The sequence below is a fragment of the Silurus meridionalis genome, chromosome 16, assembly GCF_014805685.1.
Source record: "Silurus meridionalis isolate SWU-2019-XX chromosome 16, ASM1480568v1, whole genome shotgun sequence".
Classification (NCBI taxonomy): domain Eukaryota; kingdom Metazoa; phylum Chordata; class Actinopteri; order Siluriformes; family Siluridae; genus Silurus; species Silurus meridionalis.
Genome location: NC_060899.1, coordinates 2,638,836 through 2,657,476, shown reverse-complemented (window position 1 = coordinate 2,657,476; position 18,641 = coordinate 2,638,836). Strand labels below are relative to the sequence as shown.

Genomic DNA, 18,641 nt, shown 5'->3' with positions numbered 1-18,641 from the left:
GTAATGTATAGTGTGTGTGAGTGTAGTGTGTAATGTATAGTGTGTGTGAGTGTAATGTATAGTGTGTGAGTGTAGTGTGTAATGTATAGTGTGTGTGAGTGTAATGTGTAATGTATAGTGTGTGTGAGTGTAATGTATAGTGTGTGTGAGTGTAATGTGTAATGTATAGTGTGTGTAGTGTAGTGTAATGTATAGTGTGTGTGTGTAGTGTGTAATGTATAGTGTGTGTGAGTGTAATGTGTAATGTATAGTGTGTGTGAGTGTGTAATGTATAGTGTGTGTGAGTGTAATGTAATGTATAGTGTGTGTGTGTGTGAGTGTAGTGTGTAATGTATAGTGTGTGTGAGTGTAATGTATAGTGTGTGAGTGTAGTGTGTAATGTATAGTGTGTGAGTGTAATGTATAGTGTGTGTGAGTGTAGTGTGTAATGTATAGTCTGTAGTGTAATGTATAGTGTGTGTGTAGTGTGTAATGTATAGTGTGTGTGAGTGTAATGTATAGTGTGTGAGTGTAGTGTAATGTATAGTGTGTGTGAGTGTAATGTGTAATGTATAGTGTGTGTGAGTGTAATGTATAGTGTGTGTGAGTGTAATGTGTAATGTATAGTGTGTAGTGTGTAATGTATAGTGTGTGTGAGTGTAGTGTGTAATGTATAGTGTGTGAGTGTAATGTATAGTGTGTGTGTGAGTGTAGTGTAATGTATAGTGTGTGTGAGTGTAATGTATAGTGTGTGAGTGTAATGTATAATGTATAGTGTGTAGTGTGTAATGTACAGTGTGTGTGAGTGTAGTGTGTAATGTATAGTGTGTGTGAGTGTAATGTATAGTGTGTGTGAGTGTAATGTGTAATGTATAGTGTGTGTGAGTGTAATGTATAGTGTGTGTGAGTGTAGTGTAATGTATAGTGTGTGTGAGTGTAATGTGTGTAATGTAGTGTGTGTGAGTGTAATGTATAGTGTGTGTGAGTGTAGTGTGTAATGTATAGTGTGTGTGAGTGTAGTGTGTAATGTATAGTGTGTGTGAGTGTAGGACGTCTCTAAATGGTGAGCATCAGAGAAAGTGCTGACGCAGAGGAGATGTTAAAGAAGTCTTCCCATCTGTCAAGCTCCAGGAAAATACACAGGGTACGAGGTACGAGATCATCTGAAGCGCAAGGCTGAAAATAGTGTGTATGTGTGTGTGTGTTTACTGCTCGAACAGCTCATTTTAATGAGGATCTCTGGAGGAGACAGGTGCGTGTTCAGCCGTTCCTGTAAGAGCTCAGCATCACGCCGTTTCTTCTCCGTGAGTAATTAATCCCGTCATTAGTGCGCTAACGGCTACGGCGAGAAGCAGAGCACGTAGACAAGCACAGCACTGACCTAAAACACGCCCCGCAAAATCACCCGCATTCATTAACACCGCTCGTTCTGTCACCATCACGTCCACCTGTCCACCCGAATACACAAAAACACACACATTCCACAAACCAGGAGGGGAACATTACACAACTAGCGCTTCTGCGACCTCCGGCAAACGTTCCCTTCTGCTGCACAACAATACAGAGGTCAAGGAAATGTTAGCTTTATTATTCAATTACTTAAACAAAAAAAGTCACAGCTGGAACCAGACGTCTCACACCATAACATTTAGACTGTGCTTTTACTAATTTCACTAATTTATATAGAAACAAGTGACTTAATTAAACCTGCAATCACTGATACACAAGGAGAGGTTTTATCCTTTTATAAAACAGAAAGGAAGGAAGGGTGGATTTAATAAGAAAGAAAAAAGATTACTGTTAAATGGATACATTTAAAGAAGGAAAGATGGTAGGATGGATGGCAAATAAAGAGGGCGGTGACAAATAATCGCTAAAAACGATCATAATCAATAATAGAATTCATTTTGAACTAGAAAGCACAGCCGCTTCGGAAAATGGCAGACAATACAGGGTCAACCAGCAACAGGAAAAAGTGTGCATCCCAAGTCATCCAAGACATGAGAGCATTTTATATTAAACACAACAAAGAAAACTGTACCTGCAAGTCATTGTAAAGTTGAGCTTGTGTGGGATGGAAGTACCACAGTGATGCACGAGCATGTGAAAAGAAAACTCTATAATCCACATCATGTAAAAACGGTAGTTTAATCAAGCGTTATTGTGTAAACGGTGTGTTCAGGAAAGTCGCACTGGATCTGTTCTGTCGGGACTCGCGAGCATCAGGTTGCGTAATCGATTCGCTCGCAACATCTTGATGATTCAATTAAAATGGTGCGAACAAACACTAAATCTAAAAACAGCAAATAACAGCAGCAGTAAACGATCAGATATTTAGTCACTGTTGTGTTTTTCAGCGAATGATTATGCATTTGTACACCAAAGGTTTTAATCAAACCTGTTAGTTTGCTGCGTTTCTCCATTCATTCTCTTTTTATAGCATTTGTCTACTACAACAGTAACGTATCAGTTTTCAAACATGATTTACTTTTTGTCTATTACATTTATGCATATCTTTAATTATCATACAAAATGTAATTAATGATATATTCTAGATGCGTATACCTTCACAAATGAGCAAAATGATTTTTCTAAACAAAAATTTTCAAAACAATGGTGAATTATATTTGATTTAAAAAAAAAAATTTGGTTGTCAACTTGCCATTGCAAAATACAATACAAATGTTAATTTACACAAATTACTTCACTGTGCAAACTTAAATGCTGTTGTTTTTTGTTTTAAAGAAAGAAATGATCCAGCATGAGGGAATTTGTTCAGAGGAGAAATCCCCCCATTCACTCCTCAACAAGCAGCAACTATAAACTTTTAAATGTCTAAATTAAAGAGTTAAATTCAATGTGTGGCTTTTGCATTTTTTAAGCACACTTTTATTCATAAATACTCTGAATTACAGATTTATATAGTTATAATAAGCAAAACATCAAATAAAAGAATAGATGAAAAATGAAGGCAATACACATGTATGTGGCAGTGCATTAGTCACTGATGAAACAGAAACAGCTCTCTGAAACGTTCTGATGTTCTGGTCGTGATACTTCCTGGCTGTAAGATTGATCCTAAAATAAACCAGCGTCTAAAACGTCTCTAAAAGAATGTTTAAACTTTTATTTCCGAGCTCAGTGCAAACATATGGCTATCTCTTAGCGACAAAAATTAATAAAGTGTAATAAAGAGGATCTACGCCTGCAGTTGCCAAGGAAACACCCAGACCTTTTTATTCATCAGCCTCGCTATCAGCAGCACAGTAAGAAAACCTTGAGTGTGTATAGATTCTTTTTATCTATTTACAGATGTAGTGTTTTCAGAGGAATAAAATGAAAGGTGGATGAAAGGAAAAGACCTGGCTAGCGAAGGAGAAGCTGAGGTGGACCTTTGACAGATACGATTGAATAAGCGGTCTGAGCTAGATGTAGATATTTGACCTTGTTGATAGGAAATTTTTTTTTTTTTTCAACTTTGTTTAGTGAGTCTTCAAAAAAAAAAAAGATCATTTAATTCCATGCTGACTTCAATTAACAATGTTTGATTTAAATGCAAGTGTGTTATTATGTAGTGTAAGTACCATATTTGATAAACTCATATTTTATGTTTATTTTGAAGTATATGTGTTTCTCTGTGGCCCCAAATAAGAACAGCCTGACCAGCTTTAACCAGGCTGATCAACTTGCACTATCCTGACCAATTGGAAAAAGCCTGACCAAAAGGAACCATTCTGATCAAGTGGGACCAGTCTGACCAACTGGAACCAGCCTAGACAAATGGAACCAGCCCGACCAACAGGAACCAGCTTTATCGAGTGGGACTAGTCTGATCATCAGGAAGCAGCCTGACCAACAGAACCCAGCCTGATTAAGTAGGACTAGTTTGACCAATAGGAAGCAGCCTGATCAACAGAAACCAGCCTGATCGAGTGGGACTAGTCTGACCAACAGGACACAGCCTGACCAACAGGAATTAGCCTAAACAATTTGAACCAGCCTGACCAACAGGAACCAACCTGAACAACAGGAACCAGCCTGACCAATTGGAACCAGCCTGACCAAGTGGGACTCATTTGACCAACAGGAACCAGTTTGACTAACTGTACCAACGGGACTAGAACAACACCTAAAACCATTAGAATGTAAACCATCATATTATGAATCATGGTAAATTGTGAATTGTGTCGCCTGATCCAACATATTTAGACACCAAAGTTTAGCCAGTTAAAATGCTCCTGTGATGGACATATTGAGTTCATGTTTATATGATGCATGAATCTTTATGCTTCTCCAGCGATTTCAACATATGTTGGCAGAAAAAGAATGTTGTTCAAGGCAATGTTTGTCAGAATAATAGGCTCCATTTCACCGTAGAAGACGATAATTAAGGAAGCTTCTATAGAAACTTCTCTCTCTCTCTCTTACATACACATTAGCAAAGACGACGTGCTTCACTGTTCCAGGTTTTTGCACTTTAAATTAGCAGCCACGCTGGACTATTTTCTTCGCCCGAGTGAAGCAGAAATCAGGCGATTACACGTCGAGCCATGTGATGTGATTGTGAAGGGAATGAGGAACGGTTGGGGTGAAACTCGCTGTACTGAACATCACTTTGATTGTTCAAACACAAGCTTCATACAAAGACCTCGTTCACCTTGAAAGTGGCTCTGAAGTGTTTTTTTCAGCAGATACACTTTGATTTCAATCCACACCAGCTTTGTGACTTTCACCCATCCTGTTGTAATTTCTGTTTTTGTGTTATGTCTATTTTCTGTTTTGTTTTGGTGTGTGTTATGTCTATTTTTTTTTTCAACAAAACTCTATTCAAATCACACACTCACACTATAAGTGTGAATAAACTCTACAGCGATGCGTTCTATTAAACTGGTTGAACTTTTAAAGAAAAAGTTCTTTGAGAGTCCCTGGAATGGTTTGATTCGGAACATGGAACATGGAAGCGAAACACATAGAATGAGCTTTCAATGTAACAAATAATAAAAAAAAACTTAACCAGAGTTTATAGCAGGGGTTGAAACACAGGCTGGCAAAGTTAAGTAAAGTAAACCACACGATTCTGAGCTTTTACACAAATATATTATCACACCGGGGTGTTGTGTTTCAGCTCGACACAAAGCTGAGAAAAATTTGCATATAAAATAATTTTAAAAATTTGCATATAACCCTAGTCCGAGGTGTTTTAGAACATGGCTTTTTATATGACTTATACACCAAAACTCACAGACTCTTCTGTTTGGGCAAGGGAGAGCTCAGAATTTAAGATATTAAGCTTCTAATTTCAAATCCCAGCACCAGTCAGCTGCCACTGCTGGGCAATTTGAACAAGGCCCTTAACTCTCAATGTGAAGTGGTGGCTTACTCGTTAAGGTTACTGATCGGAAGGTCAAGGGTTCAAGCCCGGGTTTCGCCAAACCATCACTCTTGAGCCCTTGAGCAAGGCCCTTGACCTTCTATGCTCCAAAAGGCCCTGTATCATGGCTGTCTGCACTTTGGCTTCCCTACATCGCTGGGATACTGTATGCTGTAATATACATGTGAGAGCATCCATGAGCTTAAAGGAATCTAGTTTAAATTAGCGAGTATACCATTGTCAGGAAAAAATCGCACAATAGCAAATCCACGAACGATCCGCAAGCCCTGCTCTCAAACTTGGAAAGTTTTTAACTTGAGAGCATTTTTTCTTCCCCCATCTCAGTTGTGCAACAGCGGGGGTTTTCTTCAACACAAACGTTGCTCTGGGTGCCATCATTATCTACCACTGTGCTAAAAAAGCCAGCAGAGGAAACGCTGCGGTGAAGAGAAAAGAAGGAGAGATGGAGGGAGAGAAAGCGCTGTGTGTGATTTCCCTCGACGGTGCTGCGGCTTTGAAGAGCGAAGCGTGGTGATGGTGGTGAACCATGTATATATGTGTGTGTGTGTTTGTGTGTGTGTGTATGAGTGGTACAATCCTCACTCCCTGAGCTCAGACTGGCAGTGTAGACTCCGAGCTAATGGTGCACTGCTGCTAAAACAAGTGCACGCTCAAGCCTGACACTCGGAAGGAGCCATGCAAGTTTTATTCTGGCTCCTTACCGGAGTTTAGTAAGTTCCTTTTTGTTCTTTTGCTTTGGGCACGAATTTGACTTTTTATGGCCTTTTTTTCACTTTCCCTTGCTGTTTTTGTGTTGAATAGTGGCCTTTGTCCTTATAGCATTATTCCATTACTGCATTATTCCATTACTTACATCATTGATAAAAACTCTACTTACTTTTACTTGATCATTAGTAGGTCACATGACTGTAAAGTGTAACCTAAATCAGAGCAACCAATTCTCTAAATACTTATTTTAAGTGGGATGTGGGATGTAGTAGCTCAGTGGTTAATGCTGTGGGGTTATTGATCAGAAGACAAAGCTCAAGCCTCAAGCTGCCACTATTGGGCCCCTGAGCAAGGCCCTTAACCCTACATGTGACAAGTAAAAAGATTCTCTCCTGACAGCAAAGCGCAAGAAACTCAATAACCTAAAATCAGACTTACCAATTCTCTGAAAATTCTTTCTGTCCATACATACAATCATCTATATTTATTGTTCTATATAAATTAAGCTAACACATGATTACAATTATTTCCAATAAGTTTATTTGGACTGGATGTATTTATTTTATTAATTATTATTATTACTATTATTATTGATTAGTTTGAGAAATTCTACAGCAGATCTTCCATTCAGTTCATACTGTTTAATTAAAAAGTCCAAGGCTTGGACATATGATGCGATCATTTTATTGCAGTTTTCATAATGACACCTTGTTCCTTGGTATTATTTAGCTTAAACAAGTAAGGTCAACTTCACAACCCAACATTTCCACCGCAGTTCTGAAAAAGTTGGGACGCTGTGTAAAACGTACATAAAAACAGGATGCAATGATCTGCAAATGACATAAACCCATTTGTTATTTACAACAAATAACATAGAAAACTTGAATTTTAAAATTTTTGTTTAATGTTGAACATTATTGGGAAATTGTTCAACAATTTGTAGACACAGTCTTACACAGCTGGGTGAAGCTCTGCCCATCTTTAATTATGTGAGACTCAGACTCTCTAAGATACACTATTTATACCCAATCATCTCACTGACCTGTTGTAAATTAATAGAAAAACCTTTATTTAGCTCATATACATTACAGTGAAATTCTTTCACCTCCTATCCCAGCTTGCTCAGAAGCTGGGGTCAGAGCGCAGGCTCAGCCATGAAACAGAGCCCCTGCAGTGCAGAGGGTTAAGGGCCTTGCTCAAGGGCCCAAGAGTGGCAGCTTGAACCACCAATGTTCCGATCAGTAAGCCAGCACCTTAACCACAGAGCTACCACTAATTAACTTCATTAGTTGCAAAATGCTCTTTTAGCTTTTTCTTGTTGATACCACTTACTTTTATCAGACTTTTGTTGCCTTGGTCAAATTTTTTTTTGAGATGTGTTGCTGCCATATATAAAAAAAAAAAGACCTTATTTTTATTTTATTTCCTCAGCTTAAACATTTCATATGTTTTCTGTGTGCTATTGTGAATAAAATATGAGTGTATGAGATTTGCAAATTATTGCATTCTGCTTTTCTGTACATATGCCAACTTTTTTTGGAATCGTGGTTGTAAAAATTGATTTATTATTTCATAATAAAGCTATAAGCAAGAATGTTCGGGACCTCACTTTTGTCAGTTTGCTATAACAAGCTTACACATGTTAAAAAATTCGAATAAAACATTAATCCAAATACATTATTTATAGCAACAAGTGCATTTAGGTTTTGGATGCTAACAAGAACGATGTAAGTTGAACAATTATTTTGCTTTGCTGGCCTACAGAACATGGTTGAACATGTTTCCCTGTGTATCGGATAAACAAAGCCAATTCTGAAGGCTTGTATTGGGGTAGATAACACACGGATGGATGGGTAGATGGATCAGTAGATGGATGGAGGGATGGAGGCAAGGACCTGTCGAATGGATTGATTTCTGATTCGACATGTCAGCCAGGAGGTGGGCTGTTGCTGTTGGTGACAAGCTGATTAGCAGTGTTCGAGCGATACTTCACAGATCTTACTTTCAATTCATACGGCTTAATTAAAAAGTCCAAGGCTGGACATTATTGAAATGTCCACACACACACTTATACAAACTGATTCATTTAATATTAACCAGACTAAAGGGGGAATAAAAGGTACAATAAAAGATTGCCAAACCTGAAAAAAGATCCAGGAGAGGTGGAACATTTTCAGCATTTTCCTGTCGCTAATCACTGTAGTGCGTATGAATACAGGGGTTTACATCGTCTGATTTAACACTTTATTGCCATTCTGATCAATTATTAAATTGTCTATTAACTTCTGAATAAGAAACGTTTTGAAACAAATGACCCTTCCAGCCATATGCGGTTCTTCTCCAAACTGTTAGCACAAAGTTGTAAACACAATTGTATCAGACGTCAAAATTGTCCCTTTATTTGAACTAGGAGACCAGAACCTGTTCCAGCAGGACAATGCACCTGTGCACAAAGCCAGCTTCATGAAGATCTGCTTTACATGGATTGAAGTGGAAGATCTACTACAGAGTTCCAACCCTTTCGAACACCTTTGGGATGAATTGAAACGCTGACTTTTAAACCAAAAAAAATCCTGTGCATTGCGGTTTTCCTGGGGATTTGAAATGAAGGCAAATTGTGTGTTTTTGTGCAAAATCTACAGAAAAGAAAAAAGCCAAAATATAAACTGTTAATGGAAAAGCTTAATAACCATTTTGAACTGCATTGGCCGACCTTTCCTCACGATGTCCGGCTTTTCTTGAAAAGTCCGTCTTGTACATTAAGGCCAAATCGATTTCTTCTCTTTGGTCAGTCGATGTGGAATAAAAAAAAAAAACAGCTATTAAATCCACATGAATCTATTTGAGATTGTGCAGTTAGCTACAGAAGCAGTTTGCAAACTCTGACTACTGCTCTATCTTAACCAAAAGACCTTAGTGTACGCCTGCTAAACAGCCCTGGTGTCGTCAACTCGCAATTTGATTGGTTACATCAACAACTTCATTGTGTTTCATGTATTTAAAGCTACAGGCACCTGCACTGTTGAAGGTCTCAAGGCAGAATTCTTTGGGCAACATGTGATTGCTGAAATCTGATTGGATAGAAACTCCAACATAAACATACAATACTAAAAGCAGCACAAATAAAAGAAACGCTATTAAATGAAGAATTTAGACGATTGGAAACCATTTAATACAAAATTGTGGAAAAAAGATATTTTGTAAGTATATTTTAAATGTAAGTCTGCGATTCTGAGGGTGTGTCTTTCCTGGGGGCGGAGCTTTCAGCTGGTTCTGGAGTGACATTAGAGAATTAAAAGCCCCGTGGCGTCACTGAATGACTGTTCATTTGGTGTATTTTTGAGGAAGAACTTGTACACTGATAATGCAGACAAATGCAGGTTGTTTAATGGGAACATATCAGTTCACAGTTCTTTGCAAATATCCTTCAAGCTATCTGAGTGTGTGTGTTGTGCACTTGCAGCCTATTTTCTTGTTCTCTCTAGACTACTCTCTCTCTCTCTCTCTCTCTCTCTCTCTCTCTCTCTCTCTCTCTCCTCATTATCTCCTCTCTGACTGACCAAACGTTTCTTCTCTGCTCTGTCGAACAGCCAAGTCGAAAACAAAAGCCTCAAACTAACAAAGAGAGCAAAGCCACTAAAGAAAACATCAATACCTACTCTGGGGAAATGAGTGATTATGGCTGACCCTCTCTCACACACACACACACACACACACACACACACACACACACACACACGCACACACGCATGCACCAAGCTACTGTCAAGTCAAACATCTTTTATAAATTAGTACATTTATCTGTGAAACCAGTCTCTCTCTCTGTCTCTCTCTCTCTTTCACACACACACACTAAGACACACTCATTCTGTTTTATATACACAATTTCATACATTCTGTCTGACACACGCACACACACACACACACTGTACAATGCAAACACACATTCTGTTTCTTACACACACACAATCACACACAGTCTCAGACACACATTATGTCACACACACTGTTTAACACCATAGTTCATTCACAGTCTGTCTCACACATGCACACGCAAGTGCACACACACACAGTCTCACAAAAACACACAAACTAGCTAACATGGACAAACAAACTAACACACACACACACACAGACATACTCTATTTCATACACTATGTCTCACACACAAACATTTGCAGACTGTTTCATACACTTACGCATTGTCACACAAATAACACACACTGTCATACGCACATACACACTGTTTCATTCACTAATACATTATCTCATAACACACTTTTTCTCACATACACACAGTCACACATTACACACACTGTCTAACACACATACAGTAAACACACACACACACAAACACACACTATTGTATACAATCTATATTTCAAACACACAGTCACACACATAACACACATCACACACAGACAGTATTTTATACACTCTGTCTCACACATACACATTCACACCTCTCAAATACACACACACACACACACACACACACACACACACACACACACACACACACACACTGTTTCATACACTTACGAATTGTCTCACAAATAACACACTGTCTAGTGCACATACACCCAGACGCACTGTTTTATTCACTTATACATTGTCTCATGACACACACACGCTATTTCATACAATCTGTGTCTCACATACACACAGTCACAAATCACACACACACTGTCTAACACACATACAGTACACACACACACACACACACACACACACACACACACACACACATAAAAACAAACACAAACGCACTATTTTATACAATCTATATTTTAAACACGGTCACACACATCACACACACTGTTTAACACACACACACACACATCACACACACACACACACACACACACAAACACAGCTTCTGTCTATTTAAACTTTGTTAATAAATAAGTATATTAAAAAAAATTATATAAATAAAATCATGTGTATGCAAATAGTTTATCGTTCTCTGTATAATCCTGATAATCCTGATGCAGGTTTGTGACCTTGCTCTGACCTTCAAACATTTTCCATCACTAGTATTTTCCCGAGTGTAAGGTAGGAGAAAAAGGGGCGGAGCTACAGCAGCACTTGTAGCTTCTAAGTTCCCTCTCAGTCGTATATAAAAGCATTCAAGGCTTTCTGGGATTTGCAGAGTGTTTGCCTGATGGGGCATCGTATATTAATGCAACATCATTAGAAAGAACACAGTGTGTGTGTGTGTGTGTGTGTGTGTGAAACGTTTCTGCGCATTGCCTTTACAAAAGGAACATCAATTATTCTCTTCCATGCTGAAATGAAACCCATTATTTTGACAAACGTTGTCTTGAACACTGATTTTGTCACAAACCCAGAAAAGAGCTAAAGTGAAAACTGGAATCAGCATGTTTGTGTGTGTGTGTGTGTGTGTGTGTGTGTGGGAAAAGTGCTGGCCTGCAGGAAAGCCTTTAATTTACTATAAACATGGCCTCGATGTGTCACTCACTGACTGCTCCGTTATTACACATTACATGCGCTTCAGAAAAATCCACAATAGACTGACTTGAACCTTCACTCCAAACTCACAATACACAATATACACACACACCATATACAGACGTCTATCGTTACTACAAACCAAACAGCATCCTAACCTACACACCGAGCAGCCATAACGTCAAACCCACCTGCCTGATACAGGCCTGGACTCCACAAGACCTCAGAAGGTCTGCTGTGGTATCTGTAATCTGTAAGTTCTGATTTCAAATTTGTCTCATAAATCTGACAATGTGTGGGACTGAGATCAGGAGAATTTGGAGAACTCTTTATACACTGCCATAAGGGGACACGTCACCATAAAGGGGTGTAACTGCTGGGTGTCTGCCCGCTAATGTTTTGGTGGGTGGTACATAAAATCATAGTCATGTTCATGAGGATTTCCAGCAGAACCTAGGAACATTACAAATGTAGTCCCCTTTAAAAACAAAAAATTAAAGGAATAAAAACTCTTCTACAAAAATGTTCCACTAGATTGTGTGGAGATTCATTCAGCCACAAGGGTGATAGTAACGTCAGGTACTTATGCAGGTGAGCAGTAACAGTTTAGTGGTGGTGGGATTTGAACTCATGACCTTCTGATCATAAGTCAAGATCTAATCTACTGAGCTACCACCTTCCCTCAGATAGATAGATAGATAGATAGATAGATAGATAGATAGATAGATAGATAGATAGATAGATAGATAGATAGATAGATAGATGATAGATTATTTAATAAATAATTTTTCATGTACTGTTTTTTTATGTTTATCTGTTATTAAAGTTCTTCTCATCAGTTGGAATCTGGATGCTTCTCACTGTTTGCAGTGAAGCTGCTGAATTCGAAACAGATGAAACGCTACGTAATGTTCACAGTTTTCGTTTAATAACGGACCTCTGGGTGACTCTTTCTCTGAGCCAGCGTTCGCGGATTAAGCCGAGTGGTGAAGCATCAATTATTTACTCCTCCATCTTTTTATGGAACAGGACCTCCGAGGCTCAGGAATCCATTTACATTAACTGAGTTGAAAAAAAAATCAGCATTAAAAGTTTAACTTATATTATTATCATTGTTTAAAGCTGGGCGGAGTTAATTTGCTGCAGAAAACTATCTATCTATCTATCTATCTATCTATCTATCTATCTATCTATCTATCTATCTATCTATCTATCTATCTATCTGTCTGTCTGTCTGTCTGTATCTCTATCTATGCAAGTCAAATTCAAATACAATTTCTAATTCAAATTAACTCCGCCCCCTGCACTTTCAGTATTTATGCATCGGTATGTATCTCCATCTAACCCTAGATTTATTGATAAAAGGGAAACATTCTTGTGTAAGTGTAACGAACCTGTAGCCTGCAGTAACCCGGGGAGCTCCGTGCAAGTGCCAGTTCAGCACTTTTCACTACATTTTCTCAGCTCACTGTTTTTTCCTTTTAGCTACAAAACAGCAACAGGGAAGAAAAAGCATGAGTTGCCATACCCTGACAAACTCCCCCACCGGCGACAGGGTTTGGAAGGTGTGCCGACAGCTGAGCTCGAGGGAGACGTGTCACGCAGCAACGTTACACTCTTTACACACTTCCTCTTGTGTTCTCTGTAAATATCAAATATAGGCAAATATCTTCGCCTGCAGTTTGATGAATAATTAGTGTACACATCCACCTACGCAGTCACAGTGCGAGAAAAACAACAACATCCTCGCAACTTCATCCATTAGTCATAATGAACACAGGACAAGCAGTGATGTCTTTCTCGCAACGAGTGTGCGGTGGAAGTAGGCGGCTGGGAAAACACACACATACACATAAGAATGAGGATATCTGACTTTCCCAGTCATATTTGTCTCTTCCCCAAATTGTTACCAAAAAGTCAGAGGCACCCAATTGTGTAGGACGTCTTTAGATGCTGTAGCATGAAATTTTGAACAAGGAGACCCAAACCAGTTCTAGCATGACAATGCTCCTGTACACCACTCCATACAGTATATGAAGATATGCTTTCCATGGGTTGGAAAAGTGTGGAAGATGCTGACTGCACCCTTCTTGTGGCTGAATATACAGTGGACAGTGACTCAGCTGTTCGGACATCTAGGGAACGTTTATTCCACCACCTTGGTGCCAGAACAGACACAAATTTTGACGTAGACCTGCCTCTTCTCCTGAGAGATGGTTGGACCAGTCAAGCAGTGCTAGAAGAACAGGCTTGGTTCTCGCTCTTGCCTCACCCTCGTCTTGTTTTTGGCCGATCAAGTTTGCCTGCCGTTTTGGATTCTTTGCCTGCTTCGATAAATAGACAGCATCTGGGTCTGGTATTGTGTATCCTGTTCACTGCATGATGTTATTGTTGTTGTTGTTGTTATTATTGTTATTACTGTTGTTATTATTAATATTTATTATACATTATATGACTAATATTTGTCTATTTTTGGCCGTGAATCTTCAGTAACTCCTGCCTCCCACTTTGCTACTCCTCCCTTCCGAGGGCGCATCAGGGGACATGATGAGTAAATCCGACTCCCTCGTGGTTGGATTTCTCCCCTCGGTGAAGTTCATCTCCAGAAGATATTTTTCCCCGTAATCTCCGGCTCCGTGACTGATTCCCAGCGAGAGCTGTGAGTGACACCCCGGATCTGTCTCCGTTTGATGCCGTTCGACTTGGGGAGCCATGAAAATAACCTCCACTGTGTGTTTTTTTTCCTTTTTTTCATTCTCTGCGACTTCCTTCTGATCTTCCCTCGTCTTTTTATTTCTTTTCGTTTCATTCTCTCTTCCCTTTATCTGTCTTTGTTCCTCAAAGTGGTGCTAGCTTGGCTCGTCGTTCGGGAAGCGCTTTGTGATTAACTTGTTTTCACATATGGCTGCTTCGGTCATTAATATTCATAGGATTTTTTTTTTCTTTCGTGTGTTTTTGTTTAGTTTTTTCCTATTCCCGCCCAAGCAGACGTCCCGTACTAAAGTGCTCGCGATTCACAGCGCACCTTATGCCTTGCGCGTGTTCATAATACCAGCACTTGTGAGCGAGAAATGACTTGGAAGGCCACATTTATCACCGAGCACATTTGCATATCGTTGATGAAAGCTCAAACGTAGACGCGAAAGCGCGAAACAGAAAACAGCTACCGTGCCCCGAAGGCGTGCTTTCACATGTGCAGGAATAAAGAACAGGGTCTAAATCTCAGGTGTAGCGCTTCAGTGTGGAGGGGAAACCGATGAACTCCTTCATCAAAGCCCACACCTGGACGCTAACATCCATTTATAAGCGTTCATTCGTCTCACACGCTCGAGTGGCAGAATGAGGAAAAACAAAGGTCGTCTGAAAGTCCCTCGCTTCCCCAAGTCCTATTCGTTTCTCTCAGAAAGTCATTCCGTTCCCGGGGGACCCCCGGCAACGATCGAAAGATCCGTCCCTCAAACAGATGCCGTGGAGAAGCGATGGAGCTCTCCTGAGCATTGAGCCGGGAGGACAGATGCAGATTCTTTTGCTCAAGTGGGAATATAAAAAAAAGAAAGAAGAAATTGGCCACTAGCATTCGCAAAAACACGCCACACACACACGTCTCATCTCTCTCTTTCTCTCTCTCAGACAAACCTGTCAGCCTTGTGGATGAAATAAAGCAATGGAGAGCTCTGGAGAGAGAGCTGGCATCACATCCGAGTGACTTATTCTGTTCTCTAGAAGAAAACATTTATAGGCTCCATTCTGGTCCAAAACTATAAACTACTCGGTAGCAACAATGATGTTCCTGAGCACTCTGAGGAAACCATGAAAAGAAAGACGATCATCAAGACATTACCAGAGGCCGCCATTGTAAATGCGCCCCTGCTGAGTTATTATTTTCCAGTCTTTCTTTCAAAACCTTTTATGATTTGAGTTTTCCTTTTAGCTGATAGTGAAAGGTAACAGGTTCAAAAATAAGAGTATCATTTAGGAACGACACCTTTAACTTCGATTTACCTAAATTACCCACAATGCCAGGCTGGTATTATAGTAAAAATGAAGTGTTGTACATTTCCTTTGCCTTATCTCAAGCTAAACAGAGCCATCTACTCCGTCGCACTCGTCATCTCAAAGATCGTGAACTAGCCGAGCTAAGTCTCTGTCGTAACCTGTAACGCGTCCGACTAAACCATCGTACAGCTGCATTGCATTGCATGACTTCTAATTAATATGAATAAAAAAATCAAGGTAAAATGGCGAGCGAGAAAACAAGCTCTCGTGCTTTTTAGTTCAGGACCTTTCTTTTATCTCTTTTTTTTTTACTTTATAGCATTTTAAAGAAAATACCTCGATGCTATATTGGTAAAACTCTGTAATCTTATGTATGTATTGTCAAGTCAAATCAAGTTTATTTCTATCACGCTTTTCACAACAGACATTGTCTCTAAGCAGCTTTACAGAATTCAACAGTCAAGGTATTTATCCCTGATGAGCAGCCATGGAGACTGTGACAAGGAAAAACTCTTATTAGATGTTATGAGGAAGAAACCTTGAGATGAACCAGACTCAAAAAGGGAACCTCATCCTCATTTGGGTGACATCAAGAGTGTGATCATAAATATTTAAACAATACAGAACACTGGAGAGTGAAAACTAACATCAGCACTGGAGTGTAAGATTATAAGTAATGTTCTTTCTCCAGTCTTATACAGTCATTTAAGTTTATGGAACCTGGAGCTACTGAGCAACTCATAAAATAGCTCCACATAGATCCAACATCAGCTTCTCCATGCCAGAGCCTTTAAACACTCAAAGAGGTCCAATGTCCAAACTCCACATGAAGTGGGATCCAAATGGCTCTGGTACATCTCTACGTGAAACTGGACAAATCCGTCACAGAGAAGTTTGACGTGACATGTCGCCACGGCTGCTCATCAGGGATAAATGCACACCGTTCACCTTGACTGTTGATTTCTGTAAAGCTGCTTTGAGACAATGTCTGTTGTGAAAAGCGCTATAGAAAGAAACTTGACTTGACTTGACATGTTTGACTTGACATACGGCGACCCGGAAAGTCGTTCGAGGTGTTTCTAGCGGTATGCGCGATTCAAGAGCCGAAGAACATCACTAGAAGACGACAAGAGATCAGGGAGACCTTCAATAAACTCAACCCCCAAAAATGTCAAAACCATTTGATGACTTGTACGTGATGATCATCAAAGAACGATCCGCATCATCTCACTTCAGAACCCATCCTACTCGCCAAATTTGGCTACTGCGGACTTCACCCTCTTCCCGAAGATAAAGATCCGGCTCAAAGGTGCCAATCGCAGAAGGTGCTTGACACGCTTCAAAAAGAAAACATCTTGGAAACGTTCATGGGGGCGATGTATTGCTGTGCAAAGGGATTATTTTGAAGGTGATCGTGTGTAAACGTAGATAAATAAAGTGCTTTCTTGTAAACTGAGCTCATTTTGAAATCTTTTGATAGAACCTCGTAATGATCAATCAAAAAAGACCAGAGCCAGAAGATGCTAGTAGTTGGTCAAGTACCACTTTAACCAGCGCGGTTTCTGTGCTATGATGAAATCTTGACTGAACAGTTCTGCTACAACAGCTATGATTTGTGCTCATGTTTCCTTCAGTGAACAGATAATAACCACAATAGTGAGGAAACTAATAAGTGAATGAAAATCTGAAAGATGTAATATGCAGATGTCTGGAGTCCTTTTGAGTACTTCAGTTCCTCTCATGGTTCCTTACTTGAATCTTTTCAGGGAGTTTCCCTTTCAGCATTATCAACTGTGGACCATTCATTAAATGTATAGAAAGAACTGTATCATTTCAAGATTTGTATTCATACAAATACAATAAAACTGAATTGACATTGTATATGGACTGTGGCTAGCTATTAGCCTTCAGATATTCGATATGGATAGTATGGTCAGTTCGATTATCATGAAAGCTGACCTTTACAAAATCAGGAATAAAGCTGTGTATCAGTATTAGCCGTAGCTAATGGCCTCCCCACGTTCCACAGATCAGCCCTGAATGAATTACGAGTTGCTAATATCAGCTGCCTTTTTCTTTCCTGAATCTTCCGTCTTCTATTTCATCTCTTGTCACTCTGTAAATCCATATAAAGATACACTTCAGCATCAACTGGCAGGATTTATTTACATGAGCAATTGCACTTTTACTCGAGGAAATAAAATTCCTGTACTTTCTTCCAGCTCTGCTTCTGCGGTCCTTCACATCAAAGCTAGTTCATCATCAGCATTTTGGAGCAATGCTTAGCCAGTGCTAATGAGCTTTTTGGCTCAAGTTCTCCTTATCATTTTTCAGAGAATCTTTCTAGCGGTCTGATGGCTTAATGGTGAAAAAGAACTAGCATAAATTATGGATGGTTAAAGGCTAATTTCTGGAAGGAATTAGCCTCCGATAATTCTTTTCCAGCCTTTGAGTGTAGCTGAAACGAAAAGACAGTGTTGCCAAATTTGCTTCATTTCACCTATGACTTTTATCTTTTAGCTTGAGCTGTCCATGACTGCCTGCACTTTGCTAATTATTAATGGCTAATTAGCTTGTTAGTCTCACCTGTTTAACTCCTCACAAATGGCTAGCATAATGCTTCAACTCTGGCTTTTCCTTTTATTTTTAATTACATTTCTTTGCGATACTTTACATTATATATTACATTTTGTTGTCTGAGATGAATTTTTTATTAAAAGAAAACAAAAATCCACCAAGAAAAACTTTTTTACCATCAGTGACCAGGACTACCTTCTTTAACCCTTGTACAGAAATATTGTCGAAATAGTCGGACCTAATGTCTCCTATTAATAATAATTTAAAAAAAAATTATTTTCAATTGAAATAAAGTGGAACATCTGGACATTTGTAGATTTGTTTGGTGAAGGTATGGTTCTCTTTAGATGAACCTGCACAAAAGACATGCACACAAAAAACAAGACTTGTCCAAAGTCTTACCTCACGTTCTGTCGCTAATGGTAGCTATGAGCAAACAATAACAATCTGTGGTGCTCATTTGATTATTGACATCATAGAAAACACTCTATTTCCCTCCAAATTCAATAGGTTTCTC

At 39.3% G+C, this 18,641-nt stretch overlaps 1 protein-coding gene across 2 annotated transcripts in view; it reads right to left on the bottom strand.

Annotated features, from left to right (window-relative positions):
- Positions 1-18,641, bottom strand: part of LOC124399035 (cadherin-4-like) — a 356,413-nt gene that overhangs the window by 161,484 nt on the left and 176,288 nt on the right. The window contains exon 1 of one of the 2 annotated variants that reach the window (XM_046869682.1): positions 8,770-8,810. The exons of the other annotated variant lie outside the window; for it this stretch is intronic. The gene's annotated coding sequence lies outside the window, so the exon portion shown is untranslated. Of the gene's footprint in view, positions 1-8,769; positions 8,811-18,641 lie in introns of those variants that run through there. 2 annotated transcript variants of the gene reach the window in all.